Genomic DNA, 18082 nt, shown 5'->3' with positions numbered 1-18082 from the left:
GAACTACCAAATAACCCATGAGTCAAAGAAAAAAATCATCCTGGAAATTAGAAAATAGTTGGAACAGAATGATAAAAATGCTACATATCAGGGGCCGCTGGGTGGCTCAGTCGGTTAAGTGTCCAACTTCGGCTCAGGTCATTATCTCACAGTTTGTGGGTTTGAGCCCTGCGTCAGGCTCTGTGTTGACAGCCCCAGAGTCTGGAGCCTGCTTTGGATTCTGTATCTCCCTCTCTCTCTGTCTCTCCCCTGCTTGTGCTCTGTCTCTCTCTGTCTCTCAAAAATAAATAAAAATTAAAAAATTTTTAAAAATTCTACATAACTTGCAGGATGAAACTAAAGTAGTACTTAAGAGGAAATTTATACTTTCAAATGCATATATTAGGGAAAAAGGGTTAAAAGTGCATTTATCTCAGGAAGTTAGAAAAAAAGGCAAAGTAAATCCAAAGAAGGTAGAATTGTCAATTATATCTCAATAAAACTGGGACAAGGGAGAAAGTAGAAGTAAGGAAATAATTAAGGCAAAGGGAGAAATTATTGAAATAGAAAGTAAACATACAGAAATTTGGCTCTTTGAAATAATTAAAATGGACAAATGTCTAGCAAGATAGATCAAGGATAGGGAAAAAAGGAAAGACGAAAGACAAATAACTAATATAAAAACAAAGAGACAGTACTGCATTTGAGTAATTTTATATAGATAATTTGAAAATGTAGATTAAATGGAAAAATTACTAGAAAATATAACTCACCATAGAAGACTCAAAAAAATTTACAAATTCTCAATAGTATTATAACCTTCAAATAAATAGAATATTTAGCCAAAAACCTTCACTCAAAGAAAACTCCAGGCTTTTATGGCTTTGGTGACAAGTTGTACCAAGTGTTGAAGAATCAGATAGTTCCAATTTTATGGGAACATTCCTCAACTCATGAGTCTAGCATGACCTTGATACCGAAAGCCTGACAAAAAACAAGAGAGAAAAATTACAGGATGGTCTCGCTCATGAAAAGAGGTAACAAAAATCCCCAACAAAATATTAGAAACTGGAATGCAGCATTGTGTCTAAAAACAAAATGCCCAATTAACTTATGAAAATGTGTTCACAAGTTAGTAGTTTAGTAATCAGAGGACTTTAAGTTAAGCAATGAAATACCATTTCCACATATACCAGATTGGCTAAAATTAAACAGCCTGAAAATACCACATGCTGGCATGCAAATGGAACAGGAAGACCTGCCATTCACCACTGGTGGAAATGTTGACGTAACCACTCGGGGGGGAAAAAGCAGTTTAGCACTATCTACTAAAGTTTAAGTTACACATGCTCCATAACCTAGCCACTCCACTCCTTGGTAAATGCCCTAGAACAGAGAACCTTAAAATGTAGTCGTTGGTCCAGCAGCATCAGCAACGTCTGGAAACTAATTAGAAATGCCAAATTCCAGAGTTCTATTCCAAACTTACTCAACAACTCTAGGGATAGAGACAGCAATCTGTGTTTTAACAAGCCCTTCACATGATTCTGATGCATGTTAAAGCTTGAAAACCACTGCCGTAGAGAAATAGGAACAAAGGTGCACCAAGATACATGGACAAGGATGTTTTTAACAGCATTGTTTATAAAAGCCAAACTTGGAAAACAAGCCAAATGTCCATCAATATTGTAATGGATAAATAAGTTATGCAGTGGTTATACAATCCAATGAAATGATAAAAATGAATCTCAGCTGTTGAAAATAGCAGATGACTCAAACATAATGGTGAGTAAATCTTCAAGACATGAAGAACTAACTTTTATGTACATATAGAAAAAGGTGCTTGTAAAACCGTACAAACGTGTTTTAAGAACCAAATCAGGGGCTCCTGGGTGGCTCAGTCGTTAAGGGTCTGACTTCATCTCAGGTCATGATCTCACAGTTCGTGAGTTTGAGCCCCACGTTGGGCTCTGTGCTAACAGCTCAGAGCCTGGAGCCTACTTCGGATTGTGTCTCCCTCTCTCTCTGCCCCTCCCCCGCTCACACTCTGTCTCTGTCTCTCTCTGTCTCTCAAAAATAAATAAATTAAAAAAAATTTTTTTAAGGAAAAAAGGAAAAAAGAACCAAAACAGTATCTCCATCCCTAACCTTAGAACTCTAGGCTGGCATATACTAGCACCTGCCATATAGTATGTGCTCAGCATGACAAGTATAATTCTTTATAATTATGATTTTTATAGTGACTGCAAAGTATTTCATAATATGGACATAGCCTGTGTATTTAACCACTTCCTTATTGATGGACTTTTTGAGAATATTACTTTGGCTGCCCCAGTAGACTGAAAATTCTATAAGGTGAGAGACTGAGAGACCATGATTGTCTTTTTAAAAAAATTTTTTTTTAATGTTTTTATTTATTTTTGAGACAGAGAGAGAGAGAGAGAGAGAGAGACAGAGCATGAGCAGGGGAGGGGCAGAGAGGGAGGGAGACACAGAATCCGAAACAGGCTCTAGGCTCTGAGTTGTCAGCACAGAGCCTGACGTGGGGCTTGAACTCACAGACTGTGAGATCATGACTTGAGCTGAAGTCAGACGCTTAACTGACTGAGCCACCCAGGTGCCCCGCATGATTGTCTTTTTCTAAAACAGTGCCTTTTATTCAGTAGTTATTTAATTGAATTGATTTTCCAGATTACCTTTCCTATAAGAAAAAAAATGTCCTGGCCAGTTTTGATTATAGCACAAGTTAATGCCTTATAAATTTTGTTTACAGTGAATTAACCATAGAGAATCCAGTTAACACTGGGTGTAATGACATAATATATGTTCTAGACTTGGAAAATGAGACCATGGATTCTGGAATACAGCAATCCTCTAAGGTGATTTAATTTCCCTATGTGACATCTCTTCTCTGTTTCAATGCTATAGCAACTAAGAAATGTGTCAAACCTTGGAGTTGGGAAACCATATATATCAGATTTTCTGAGAGTATCTACTGAAGATATCCTAGATTTCTTAAATGTACTTGACCCTCTATTCTAATTTGTAACTGGGAACATATGACACCATACCTGGACTCTAGGGAATGACTAGTTCCAGAGAAGATGCTTATAGGGCAAGACAGGCCACATGGAAGGCCTTCTTTAAAATTTTGCTTCCATACTCTTTATGCCAAGTTGTCCAGCCCAATCTTAGTGGAATTGTAAAGGAGGTCTTCCCTGAGCATTGGCTGTCAGGACAGAGCCTGTGAGCAGCTGCAAAAAGGAGCAGCAGATGGGCATGGCTCAGAAGAGACACTTGGGCAGCGTGCACATTGGCTGGGCCCTGTCAGGTTTACCTTGGAATGTCCATTGTGATGTCATATATAGTCACAACCTTGAGGGAGAACACTGTTTGGCTGAGAGGAGCATGGGGTTGAGTAATGGCGCCGATTTGGGGGCTGGCCATCCCACTGCCATCATATGTCAGCCTTCCACTATTATTTGGCTTCCTTGTTTGGGGGCTTTGGGGACTGTTTTCTTGGAAACAGAGCACAGAGCGTGTGGCAGTCAAGGCAGACTCAGAGGTATGTAATGCAACAGTCCCTTGAAATTCACTGCTCCCTGTCCCTGCCCCTGAAGCCGTGGAAACCCCTACGTCTCAGACCATGGGAGGAATTAGGTGGGGGGAAGAGGGGAGTTGAGATAGGGCCTATGGATGTCTTCCTATAAGTCATGCTCAATCCTGTTCCCTTCAGTTTATTTCTTTTTCTTTTAGATATTTATTTATTTTGAGAGAGTGAACACGCATGCATGAGTGGGGGACGGGAAGAGAGAGGGTGAGAGGGAATCCCAAGCAAGCTCTGCGATGTCACTGCAGAGCCCAGTTTGGGACTCCCATCTCACTAACTGTGAGATCATGACCTGAGCCAAGATCAAGAGTCAGATGCTTAATCAACTGAGCTACCCAGGTGCACCCCCTGCTTCAGTTTATTTCAACAAACCTTGAACACCATTTATATATGGCGGTGTACTAGACATTGAGGAAGAATAAAACACCATCCCCACCTTCTAGGAGCTCGAGGTGAAGTGGGGGAGACAGTCAGTCAGATATGTACATAACACAAGGAAAGAGGAAATGATGAATTAATAGAAATATAAATATTGCTGAAGAGGTGGGAGGTAAAGAGAGTCTTTTGAAGCAGGGTGATCTATAAAATGCCTCTGGGATAGCTCAGGTTTGAGTTGTGCTTCAGAGGAAGGGTAGGGCTTTGAGGGTGGATAGTGTGGATGAAGGAGAGTAGTGAAGACCTTCCAGATGGAAGGAATAGATGGGGGAAAAGCATGGGAAGCTGAAGAGTGTTGGATGTGTTTGAAGAGATGTGCTTGAACTTAAATGGATGGGAGTGTAGAAGTATAGGGAGCACAGTGAGAGAAAAGTTTGGAAAATTGATAGAGATGACATTGTGGAGGGCTTTGAATGCCAAGCTGAACACTGAATTAAATATTAATTCTGTATGCAGTTGAAAGATGCCGAAGATCTTAGAGCCGGGTAAAAATGTGCTTAGATCCATGCTTTAGAGCAGTGCTTCTCAAACTGTCAACGTGCATATGAATCAATCAGCTGGGGGTCTTGTTAAAAAGTAGAATGGGGGGGGGGGTGGTGCCCGGCTCTCAGTTAAGCCTCAGTTAAGACTCTGGATTTCGGCTCAGGTCATGCTCTACCGGTTTGTGAATTTGAGCCCCGCATCGGGCTCTGCACTGACAGTATGAAGCCTGCTTGGGATTCTCTTTCTCTCTGCCTCTCCCCTACTCATTCTCTCTCTCTCTCTCTCTCTCTCTCTCTCTCTCAAAATAAATAAATAAATAAATAAACTTAAAAATTAAAAAAAAAGTAGATTCTGATTTAGTAGCTGTGGGGTAGGGATTGAGATTCTGCCTTTGTAACAAGCTCCCAGGTGATGCTACTGCTGTTGGACCAAGGACGACACTTTTTTTCTTTTAAGGAAGAAATATTTTATTTTATTTTATTTTATTTTATTTTATTTTATTTTAGTTAGTTTAGTTTAGTTTAGTTTTAAATTTTAATTCCAGTATAGTTAACATACAGTATTATATTAGTTTCAAGTATACAATGTAATGATTCAACAATTTTATACATTACCCAGTGCTCATCATGATAAGTGTACTCTTAATCCCCTTCACCTATTTCACCCATCCCCTCCCCACACCTCCCCTCTGATAATCATCTATTTGTTCTCTATAGTTAAGAGTCTGGGGGGGGGGTGCCTGGGTGGATCAATCCGTTAAGCATCGGACTTTGGCTCAGGTCATGATCTTGGGGTTCACGAGTTCGAGCTCCATGTGGGGCTGTGTGCTGACAGCTCAGAGCCTGGAGCCTGCTTCAGATTCTGTGTCTCCCTCTCTCTCTGCCTCTCCCCTGCTCACACTCTGTCCCTGCTCTCTCTAAAAAATAAACATTAAAAAAAAAACCTTTATACTTGGGTCTGTTTTTTTGGTTTGTCTTTTTTTTTTTTCCAAAATGTTTATTTATTTTTGGGAGCAGGGTGAGGGGCAGAGAGAGGGAGACAGAGGATCTGAAGCAGGCTCTGCGCTGTCAGTACAGAGCCCAATGTGGGGCTTGAACTCACAAACTGTGAGATGATGACCTGAACTGAAGTGGGACGCTTAGCCAACTGAGCCACTCAAGTGCCCATGGTTTGTCTTTTTATTTTTCCTTTGTTCTTTTGTTTTGTTTCTTAAGTTCCACATATGAGTGAAATCATGTGGAATTTGTCTTTCTCTGCCTGGTTTATTTTGCCTAGCATTATACTCTCTAGATCCATCCATGTTGTTGCAAACGGCATCATTTCATTCTTTTTTATGCCTGAATTCCATTGTATCTGTATACCACATATTCTTTACCGATTCATCTTTCAATGGACACTTGAGCTGCTTTTGTAATTTGCCTATAGTAAATAATGTTGCTATAAACATAGTGTGCATATACCCTTTCAAATTAGCATTTTCATAGTTTTGGGGTAAATACTCAATAGTACAATTACTGGATTATATGTTAATTCTATTTTTAATTTTTTGAGAGACCTTCATACTGTTTTTCATAGTGGCTGCACCTGTTTGGATTCCCACCATCGGTGCGTGAGAGTTCCTTTTTCTCCACATCCTTGCCAATACTTGTTTCTTGTGTTACTGATTTTAGCCATTCTGACAGGTGTGAAGTGATAGCTCATAGTAGTTTTGATTTTCATTTCCCTGATGATGAGTGATTTTGACCATCTTTTCATGTGTCTACTGGCCATCTGTATGTCATCTTTGGAGAAATGTCTATTCATCTCTTCTGCCCGTTTTTAATTGGATTATTTGTGGGTTTTGGTGTTGCGTTTTGTAAGCTCTTTATGAATTTTAGATACACTTTATCGGATATGTCATTTGCAAATATCTTCTCCCATTCAGTAGGTTGTCTTTTAGTTTCATTGATTGTTTCCTTCACTGTGCAGAAGCTTTTTGTTTTGATGTAGTCCCAATAGTTTATTTTTGCTTTTGTTTCCCTTGCCTCAGGAGACATATCTAGAAAAATGTTGCTGTGGTCAATGTCAAATTACTGCCTGTGCTTTCTTCAAGGATTTTTTGGTTTCAGGTTTCACATTCAGGTCCTTAATCCATTTTGAGTTTATTTTTGTGTATGGTGTAAGAAAATGGTCCAGTTTCATTCTTTTGCATGTAAATGTCCAGTTTTCCCAACACCATTTGTTTAACAGACTGTCTTTTCCCCACTGCATATTCTTGCCTCCTTTGTTGAGGATTACTTGACCATATAATCATGGGTTTATTTCTGAGCTTTCTATTCTGTTCCTTTGATCTCTGTGTCTGTTTTTGGTGCCAATACCACACTGTTTTGATTACTATAGCTTTTTAGTATATCTTGAAATGTGGAATTGTGGTATCTCTAGATTTGTGGGAATGTGGATGTGTGTGTTTTCAAGATTGCTTTGGCTGTTTGTGGTCTTTTGTGGTTCCATATACATTGTATGATTGTTTATTCTAGTTTTGTGAAAAATGCTATTGGTATTTTGATAGGGATTGCATGAAATCTGTAGATTGCTTTGGGTAGTATGGACATTTTAACAATATTTGTTCTTCTGAGCCATGAGCATGGAATGCCTTTCCATTTGTGCCATCTCCAGTTTTTTCATCAGTGTTTTATAGTTTTCTGAGTGCAGGTCTTTGACCTCCTAAGTTTAATCCTAGGTATTCTATTATTTTTGGTGCAATCATAAATGGGATTGTTTTCTTAATTTCTCTTCTATGGTTCATTATTCGTGTATATAAATGTAGTGGATTTCTGTACGGTGATTTTGTATCCTGTGACCTGACTGACTCAGGACCACATTCTGAGAGGAAAGCTTTAAAATAACTCCAGGAAGCATCTATGGCAGTTGCCTGGGTAGCTAAGCCAATCGGAGGCTCTATTAATGATGTAGTGGGAAGAAGGGGAAAAGGAGTTAAAGAATTAGAGCAGAAAGGTAGGAGAGAGGTCTGGATACATTCCTCAAATGTTTATCACCCACTACCACCATATACAAGGTGCTACTGTAGGCATAATGGATACAGCAGTAAATGCAAGGGACAAAAATCTTTGCCCTCAGGGAGGTATTGTGGTGAAAGTTTGGATGTGGAAAGTAAAGCAGAAAGAGAGAGAAGGGAGTGAATCTTTTTTTCCTGATTGGATCTCAAATACAAGAGTTAATTATGAATATTATCATTGTTTTCCTACAAGGACTGTACTTATCTTTGTATCCCCTGTGCCTAGTATACTGCGTGGCATTTAGTAAGTGCTCCCTATATGTTGGTGAAATGAATAAATGACTTCTCAACTTTAACCCTGAGTGAATGGCAAGATGATGGCATTTTGAACGATGTGGGAAACATTAGACAGAAGTTGTGAGTGTGGTAGGAGGCGGAACATGAACTATTACGTTTGAAGTGCTTGTAAAATTTATGTGAGATATTCATCTAGCCACTCAAATTAATGGTATAGACATGTGCTTTTCAATCTGGTATCCACTGACCACCTGTGGCCATTTAAATTTAGATTAATCAAATCACATAAAATTTAAAATTCAGTTCCTTCATTGCCCTATTGACATTTCCCTATCACATGTGGCTAGAGATTATCATATTGGACAGAGCGGAAATAGAATATGTCCATCATCGGAGAAAAAAATCTATTGGACAGCACTAGCCTACCTTCCAGATCTTGGAGATAGATATAGCTGTCAATGTATTTGGCCACAAAGTCTTTTCAGTTTTTTTCTCAGAAACATCTCTCAGATACAACAATCCAGATTATTATTGCCTTAACTAGGACTTCATGTATTTACAGTATGCCAGCTTGTCTCCTGCAAACTTTTTCCAGCCTAGTGCATAAAGAGACCCTGACTCTACAAGACAAAAACCACCCACACAAAACTTCCCACAGCTGATTGCGTCACTCTGCCAAAAGTAACTAACTAAATGAATAAAATCTCTCAGCATCCTCTGCCTGCAACAGCATTTCCCAACCTGGTTTGACCCTCAGACTTCTTTCATTGTCAAAAATTTGTCAGCCCCCTTGGGAATTTAAACATCATTTTTATCTCTTTTTCATCATATATGGTAAATGACTTTAGGTAAATAATATTTCATTTTAGACGAGATTGGGCGCGTTCAGGGTGGTATGGCCATAGACAATAATATTTCATTTTAAAACAGCATGGTTTTTAAAATTGCAAACTTCACTTTAATACCATCTTTAAGAGAAAGAGAAAAGACAAATGTCCACTTTTTCTCCATGTAACAAGTGATGCATGATATCTAATTGACTTGGACAGGTATGAATTGTTCCACAACAATTAGGTATAAAAAAAAGGGCAAATATATTTCCTTGTCTGTTATCAAGTTTAATCTAGTTTAAACCTCCTATCACCTAGGTTGGCAAAAAAGTCCAGTATCAGTTTTAACTCCCCAACCTTTGTATTGTATAAGAACTTTGGAGTTTGTTTTTGTTTTTAATTTTTTTAAATGTTTGTGTATTTTTGAGAGAGAGAGAGAGAGAGAGAGAGAGAGAGAGAAAGAACGTGAGTGGGGGAGGGGCAGAGAGAGAGGGAGACACAGAATCTGAAGCAGGTTCCAGACTCTGAGCTGTCAGCACACAGCCTCACTTAGGGCTTGAACTCATGAACCCCAAGATCATGACCTGAGCCAAAGTCTGAAGCTTAACCGACTGAGCCACCCAGGCGCTCCAAGAACTCTGGAGTTTGTGCCATTTGTCCAAAATGGCAGAGGATCAGGTCCTTAAACCATGGGAATAAGTGTTGCTTTTTTCCTTGCCATCTGAAGGCAAAAACTGTGGCTCAACGCCTTTGTGCCAAGCTTGGTCACAGAGACGTTTGCTAAAGTCCTCAGTATACTACATCTGAGATGTTAACACCAGGAGGGCTAAATCCCACCATGCTCAGGGCCTCACTATTCCGGTGTATCAGCAGCCTCAGTGTTGTTTCCATTTCAGGGAGCCAGCTTCCTTTTCTTCTCAACCCTGAAAGCACTAAACACTAAGCCTCTGGCACAATTCAGCTTAAAACCCCCCACAGATCTAGTCTTAGATGAGGGGTGTCTCTTACATTCCTGCTAATTTTTTCAGCATGTGAAACTTAACTCCCTGCCATGGATTAGGGGAACCAAGACCTTAAGAACAAAGGCCTAGCTGCCCTCTTTGGTGAGGGGAAACAGCAGTTTCTTTCCCAGAAGGATGTAGCAAGAAAACAAAGTGTAGTGTAAATTACTCAGTGTCACCTTGCTACATAATTAATAAACTTTCTTAGTACCTATGTATGTAAGAAAAAGCTTTTTTGTCAAATATACTTTTCAGTCAAGCATGATGATATACAGCAAAATGCACAGATCTTATGTGTACAGTTTGATGAGTTTGATAAATTTATATACCCATTAACTAGCACCCCAATCAAGCTTATAATATTGCTATAATCATGGAGAGTTCCTTCATGATCTTTTCTAGTCTGTTCTCCTCCCACTCAGAGGCAACCTCTATTCTGATGTCTATGGTCATGGATTAATTTGCCTCTTCTTGAACCTTGTAAAAATAAAATTATACATCTATTGGTACGTGAATGGATCAAGAACATATGTATATACACACTTAACTGACTGAACCACCCCAGACACCCCTGCTATGTTTAATTTTAGTAGATGATAGCAAACAGTTCTCTAAAGTAATTATACCAGTTTATACTTCCATTAATAGAGTATGAGAGTTCTAGTTTTTCCACATTCTTGTTAACACCAGCCATAAAACCCCCAAAACCTTGCCATTTGCAACAACATGGATGGATCTAGAGAGTATAATACCTAGTGAAATAAGTCAGTGAGAGTGAGGCGCCTGGGTGACCCAGTCGCTTAGGCGTCCGACTTCAGATCAGGTCATGATCTCGCGGTCTGTGGGTTTGAGCCCTGCATCAGGCTCTGTGCTGACAGGCCAGATCCTGGTGCCTGCTTCGGATTCTGTGTCTCCCTTTTCTCTCTCTCTCTGCCCCTCCCTGCTCACACTCTGTCTCTCAAAAATAAATAAAAATGTTTAGTAAAAACAAATTTAAAAAACCAGAGAAAGACAAATACCTTATGATTTCATTCATATGTGGAATTTAAGAAACAAAACAAAGGAACAAAAAAAAAAAAAAAGAAAAAAGAAAAGAGAGACAAACTGCAAAACAGACTCTTAACCATAGAGAACAAACCCTGAGGGGAGGTGGGAGGGGATAGGTGAAATAGGTGAAGGGTATTAAGAGTATACTACCTTTTGTTTTGTTTTAAGACTCTATTTCTTTTTCTTTCTTTCTTTCTTTCTTTCTTTCTTTCTTTCTTTCTTTCTTTCTTTCTTCCTTTCTTTCTTCCTTTCTTTCTTTCTTTCTTCCTTCCTTCCTTCCTTCCTTCCTTCCTTCCTTCCTTCCTTCCTTCCTTTCTTTCTTTCTTTTGTAATCTCTACACCCAACATGGGGCTTGAACCTACAACCCCAAGATTAAGAGTCGTATACTCTACCTACAGAGCCAGCCATACATCCTAAGAGTATACTATCTTGGTGAGCACTGAATAATATACGGAAGTGTTGAATCTCTATACTGTACACCTGAAAGTAATATAACACTGTATATTAACTACACTGGACTTAAAATTTTTAAAATAAGAATAAAAAATAGAGTAATACAGCATATATTGTTTTGTATCTGGCTTCTTTTGTTGAACATAATGTTTTTGAGATTCACATGTTGACAACAAATTCTTTTTTTTTTCTTTTTCTTTTCTTTTTCTTTAATTTGAGAGAGAGAGATTGAGTATGTGAGTGGGGAAAAGGAGCAGAGGGAGAGAGAGAGAGAATCCCAAGCAGGCCTGACTCAGGACCAATCCCACAACCCTGGGATCATGACCTGAACCGAAACCAAGAGTCAGATGCTCAACTGACTGAGCCACCCAGGCACCCTAGGTGACAACAAATTTAATTTATTTATTTATTTATTTATTTATTTGACAACAAATTTTAAAGTGACATTAGGTCATGCTTGTTAGTTTGGGACCACAATGTATAAATAAATGTAGAATGAAATTTAACTGCCTGTTGTGGCATAAAAAATAGACAAAAAATTGCCTTTATGACCCAGTGGCTGGCATTCTTGCATACTGCCTTTCAAAAAGTCAGGTATTTTTTATAATTAAAAATGTACATACCTGTATGACAAGATAAAGTCTCAAGATGTTAATTGTAAATGATACATTGTTGGTGTGGAACCCTATTTCTAATAGGATAGGAATTGCTTGGCCATATACTATGTTTAATTAAATTAACTAATTAATTAATTTATAAACTTTATTTATTTTGAGAGAGACAGCATGAGCAGGGGAGGAGCAGAGAGAGAGGGAGAGAGAGAATCCGAAGCAGGCTCTGTGCTGACAGCATGAGGCTCAGCGCAGGGCTCAGTCCCGCAAACCTTGAGATCATGACCTGAGTTGAAATCAAGAGTCCGTCACTTGACTGACTGAACCACCCCAGACGCCCCTGCTGTGTTTAATTTTAGTAGATGATAGCAAACAGTTCTCTAAAGTAATTATACCAGTTTACACTTCCATTAATAGAGTATGAGAGTTCTAGTTTTTCCACATTCTTGTTAACCCTTGACTTTGTCGACCTTATTAATTTTAGACACTCCAGGTATTATGCTTGCATTGTGGTTTTAATGCACATTTCCCTGATTGCTAATGATATTGAGAAACTTCCTATGTTTTTTGGCCATTTGAAAATCCTCTTTTGTGATCTGCCTGTCCAATTTTTTGCCCATTTTTAATGATTGGGTTGTCAGCCTTTTACTTATTAATTTGTGGGAATTCTTTAGATATTGTAGATATGAGTTGTTTGTCGGCTATAGGTATGAAAAATAAACACTCCCACTCTGTGGCTTATCTTTTCACTCACAATGGTGTATTAATGAACAGAAGTTCTTAATTTTAATGAAATCCAGTGTATCAGTTTTTACTTTTACGGTGAGGCCTTTTTTGTTGTTGTTTCCAATGTAAGAAATCTTTGCCAGTCCCCAGGCTATGACAATAGTCTTCTAGGTTTCTTTCTTTCTTTTTTTCTTTTACATTAAGGTCTATGATCCATCTCAAGTTACTTTTTGTGTATGGTGTAATTTGTCTATGGTATAATGTATTGAAGTTCTTTTTTTTTTTTAAACTCTAGAGAAATATCCAATTCCTTCAGTGGGGCAGGAAGTAGGGTGAGATGAGTGAGGCATTCACCTTGGGCACACAATTGAAGGGGCACCAAAAAAACCCCTTAGTAATCAAGGTAATATTTAATACAATGTTATTTACAAATCAAAATTAATGTGGAAAATCTATGATGAACAAAATATCAGAATTTTTAAATCTGACCCTCCACTTGTATGACTCTGCCTCATCAGCCCACTCTAAATCCTAGTACTTTCTCTCAGCAGCATTTATTGAAAATACCATCAATTTTTTTCCTTGCATTGTATTAGTACACATAAATCAGGTAAATGTATACATGTGTGGGTCTGTTTCAGGACTCTTCATTTTGCTACGTTAGTCTATCTTTGCACAATACCTCACTGTATTTATTAATGTGGCTTTATGGTAAGTCTTGAAATTTGGTTGTGTCTTACCACTTTTATCTTCTTCACAACTGTCTTAGTTATTCTCAGTCATTGGCATTTCTATATAAATGTTTGAATCATCCTGTTAATTGTCACGCAAAAACATGCAGGATTTTGATTGGAATTGCATCAAATTTATGGGTCAGATTAAAGATAATTGACATACTAAAAATAATGAGTCTTCTGTTCACAAATGTGTGTGTCTCTCCATTTATTTAAGCTTTCCTAATTTCTCTTAATAAACTTTAGTTTTCAATAAAGAGGGTTTTATGAAGCTATAGTAAATGATTCTTTTCATCTTTATTAGGGAAATTTTTAAACAAATCAAAAGCATGTAGAAGTGTATAATGAATAGGGGTGCCTGGGTGGCTTAGTTGGTTGATTGTCTGACTGGATTTCGACTCAGGTCATGATCTCACGGTTTGTAAGTTCAAGCCCCACATCAGGCTTCATGTTGACAACATGGAGCTTGCTTGGGATTCTTTCTCTCCCCATCTCTCTACCCCTCCCCAGCTGATGCTCACATGGTCTCTCAAAATAAATAAATAAACTTAAAAAAAAAAAGAAGTGTATAATGAATTCGATGGAATCATGATCCCATCACCCAGCTTCAACTCTGACATTATTTTCAAGCAAATCTTAGATAATATAATTTTATTCATAATTAAATATGTATACCTAAAAGGTAAGGACTCTTTAAAAAGAAATAATCACAATATTTTAATCACAATGTTATTATTATGTCTAAAAACTTAACAATAATCTTTGAATACCATCAAATATCCATCAGTATTCAAATTCCAATTGTCTCATAAATGATATAAATTATTTTTTATAGTTTGTTTGACTCAAGATCTAAATAAGGTTCACATATTGAGATTGGTTGCTGTGTTTATTATTTTTAAAAATTTTTAAATTTAATTTAATTTAAAATTTAAATTTAAAAACAAATTTATTTATTTTTGAGAGACAGAGAAAGACAGAGCGCAAGAGGGGGAGGGGCAGAGAAAGAGGGAGACACAGAGTCCAAAGCAGGCTCCAGGCTCCCAGCTGTCAACTTAGAGCCCGATGCCAGGCTGGAACCCACGAACCCGTGAGATCATGACCTGAGCCGAAGTCGGAGGTTTAACCAACTGAGGCACTGAGGCACCCCTAGAAATTTTTTTTTAATGTTTATTTATTTATTTTGAGAGAGAGAAGAAGAGAGTACAAGCTGGGGAGGAGCAGAGAGAGGGAGAGAGAATCCCATCTTACAAAACCAGAGCTGAAATCAAGTCAGATGCTTAACCAACTGAGCCACACAGGTGCCTCTGTCCTCTAGAGTTTTGTAGGCAGATTTTTACTGATTAAATACCCATGTTGTTATTTAACATGTTCCATTGTCTTCTGTATTTCCTATAGATGGAGAAGTTGGATCTAAGACTTATCAGAATTACTTTTTTTGGGGGGGGTGGGATTATTTCATAGGTAATGATGATCATCAGGAGGCACATAATGTCGGCTTTGTATGGTATTTTATTTTATTTTATTTTATTTATTAAAAAATTTTTTTTTAATGTTTATTTTTGAGAGAGAGAGAGAGAGAGAAACAGAGCTCGAGAGGGGAAGGGCCAGAGAGGGAGACACAGAATCTGAAGCAGGCTCCAGGCTCCGAGCTGTCAGCACAGAGCCTGATGTGGGGCTCGAACTCACGAACTGCGAGATCATGACCTGAACCGAAGTCAGACGCTTAACCGACTGAGCCACCCAGGCGCCCCTATGGTATTTTAAATGTCATTTTCTAGGGGCACATGCCTGGCTCACTCATTAGAGCATGTGACTTTTGATTTCAGAGTTGTAAATTCAAGCTCCATGTTGGGTGTAGAGATTACTTAAAAATGAAATCTTTAAATAATAAAAAATGTCATTTGCTAAATAACATCAATAGTTGGAAATAAAATAGATCTTTCGGGGCACCTGGGTGGCTCAGTCAGTTGAGTGGCCAACTCTTGATTTCAGCTTAGGTCATGATTTCCAGGTTGTGGGATGGAGCCCCATGTTGGGCTACACACTGAGGGTGGATCCTGCTTAAGATTCTCTTCTCTCTCTCTCTCTGCCTCTCTGCCTCTCTCCCCCACTCAAGCTCTCTCTCTCTTAAATAAAAAATAAATATTTCTATATTGACCTTTTACCTAAAAATCTTGCTAAATATGCTTATCAATCCTAAAAATGTATCAGTAGATGCTTTTCCAAAAGCATATTGTGATATTCAACACAATCATATTGTTTGCATATGATAGCTTTATTCCTTCCTTTCTAAGCCTTATGAATTTTATTTCTTTTCTTTGCTCCATTGTACAGGCTAGGATTCCCAGTACGATGTTCAATGGATAATGGGGATTTTTATCTTCTTTTTTTTTTTTACATAGAGGAAAGTTTTATTTATGTGTAATATTTACTGTGTGGTTTTTGCTAATATTGTTTAGCAGATGAAGGAAGTTCCCTTTTATTTCTGGTTTGCTAAGAATTTTAGCATGAATGCGTATTGGATTTTATCAAGTGCTTTTTCTGCCTCTATTAAGATGTTCAAGGGGTGCCTGGGTGGTTCATATGGTTAAGTGTCTGACTTCGGCTCAGGTTGTGAGTTCCAGCCCTGCATTGGATTCTCTGCTGTCAGCACAGAGCCTGCTTCAGATCCTCTCTCTGTGTCTGTCTCTGTCTGTCTCTCTCTCTCCCCCCTGCCCCTCCCCCACTCACACTGTGTGTGTGTGTGTGTGTGTGTGTGTGTGTGTGTGTGTGTCTCTCTCTCTCTCTCAAAAATAAATAAACATAAAAAAAATGTTTGTATGGGGGTACCTGGGTGGCTCAGTCAGTTAAGCATCTGACTCATGATTTTTGCTCAGGTCATGATCTCCAGGTTTGTGAGATGGGACCTCATGTTGAGCTCTGCTCTGACAGCAATGGCCCTGCTTGGGATTCTCTCTCTCTCTCTCTCTCTCTCTCTCCCTCTCTGCCCCTTCCCCCTATCCTGTCTCTCTCTCTCAAAAATAATTAAACTTCAAAAAAAAAAGAGATGTTCCTATGGTTCTTCTTGTTTATTCTATTAAAGTGCTGAATTACAATGAATTTTTAAAATATTAAGGCAACTGTGAATTCCTGAAATAAACATAACAGGTTTGTGATATTGTTCATGATCCTTTTTATATATTGTTTGATTAAGTTTGCTGGTATTAAGTTTAGGATTTTTGCATCTGTGTTCTTGAAAGAGATTGGTCTGTAATTTTCCTTTCTAGTAATGTCTTTATCAGATTTTAGAAGCAAGTTTATTTCAGTTTCCTAAAGTAAAGGGAGAAGTAACCTTTCTACCTCATTAGTATAACCAAGGCATTCCTATCACTCAGGAAATTCCAAGGGCTTTTAAAGCTCTATGTCAGGAATCTGGGACAAACACCAGTTATGTTCTTTACTATAACAGCACACAGAGACACGCATGCACATGAGAGAGAGAGAGGGAGAGAGAGAGAAAAGAGAGAAGAGATTTTGAAGAATTGGCTGATATACTGTGAGAGCTGACAAATCCAAAATCCTTGGGGCAGGCTAGGAACTCAGGCAGGGTTTCTATGTTTTGATCTTTTAAAATAATTAATTAAATTAAATTAAATTATATTTTAACTGAAGTATAGTTGACACACAATGTTACATTAGTTTCAGGTATACAGCATAGTTATTCAACATATGTTTCAATCTTGAGGCAGAATTCCTTCCTTTTCAGAAAACCTCACACAATCTGCTCTAAGGCCAACAACTGATTGGAAGATGCCCGCCTACATTATGGAGGGTAATCTGCTTTGCTTAAAGTTTACTGATTTTGGATGTTAATCACATCTAGGGGCTCTTGGCTGGCTCAGTAGGTAGAGCCTATGACTCTTGATCTTGGGGTTGTGAGTCTGAGCCCCATGTTGTGTGTAGAGTTTACTTAAAAATAAAATCTTTATTTTTATTTATTTATTATTATTATTTTTTAATGTTTATTTTTGAGAGACAGAGAGAGACACAGCATGAATGGGGGAGGCACAGAGAGAGAGACAAAGAGTCCAAGCTCCAAGCTTAACTGACTGAGCCACCCAGGCGCCCCTAAAAATAAAATCTTTTAAAAAATGTTAATCGCATCGATGGGGCGCCTTGGTGGCTCAGTTGGTTGAGCGTCCGACTTTGGCTCAGGTCATGATCTCACCGTTTGTGAGTTTGAGCCCCTAATCGGGCTCCGTGCTGACAGCTCAGAGCCTTGGGGCCTGCTTTGGATTCTGGGTCTCCCTCTCCCTCTACCCCTCCCCTGCTCACACTCTGTCTCTCTCTGTCTCTCAAAAATAAACATCAAAAAAAATGTTAATCACATCTAAAAAATATGTTCATAGCAACATCTAGACTAGTATTTGGCCACAACTGAATACCATAGCCTCGTACATAAAATTAACTACCACAATGTAAAATTAACATAAAACCAACGATCACATCCCTATAAAACTATAGTTTTAGCTCTTTGGTTTAGCTATTTGATACTTTTTGACTTAATTTTTGTATATAATGCGAAATAAGGGTTCAAATTCATTGTTTTGCATGTGGCTATTCAGATGTCTCAGCACCATTTGTTGAAAAGACTATTCTTTCCCCCATTGAATGGTCTTGATACCCATGAAAATCAATTGATTGCAAATATGAGGATTTATTTCTATTCTCAATTCTATTCCATTGATCTATATGTCTATCCTTATGCTAGTACGCATGATTTTGATTATTGTAGCTTTACCGAAAGTTTTAAAATCAGGAAGTGTGAGTCCTCTAACTTTATTCTTCTTTTTCAGGATTGTTTTTGTTATTCAAGTCCCTTAGAGTTCCATATGAAT

Source organism: Acinonyx jubatus, chromosome A3 (assembly GCF_027475565.1).
Source record: "Acinonyx jubatus isolate Ajub_Pintada_27869175 chromosome A3, VMU_Ajub_asm_v1.0, whole genome shotgun sequence".
In the NCBI taxonomy this organism is placed as follows: Eukaryota; Metazoa; Chordata; class Mammalia; order Carnivora; family Felidae; genus Acinonyx; species Acinonyx jubatus.
This window is presented reverse-complemented; position numbering follows the sequence as displayed.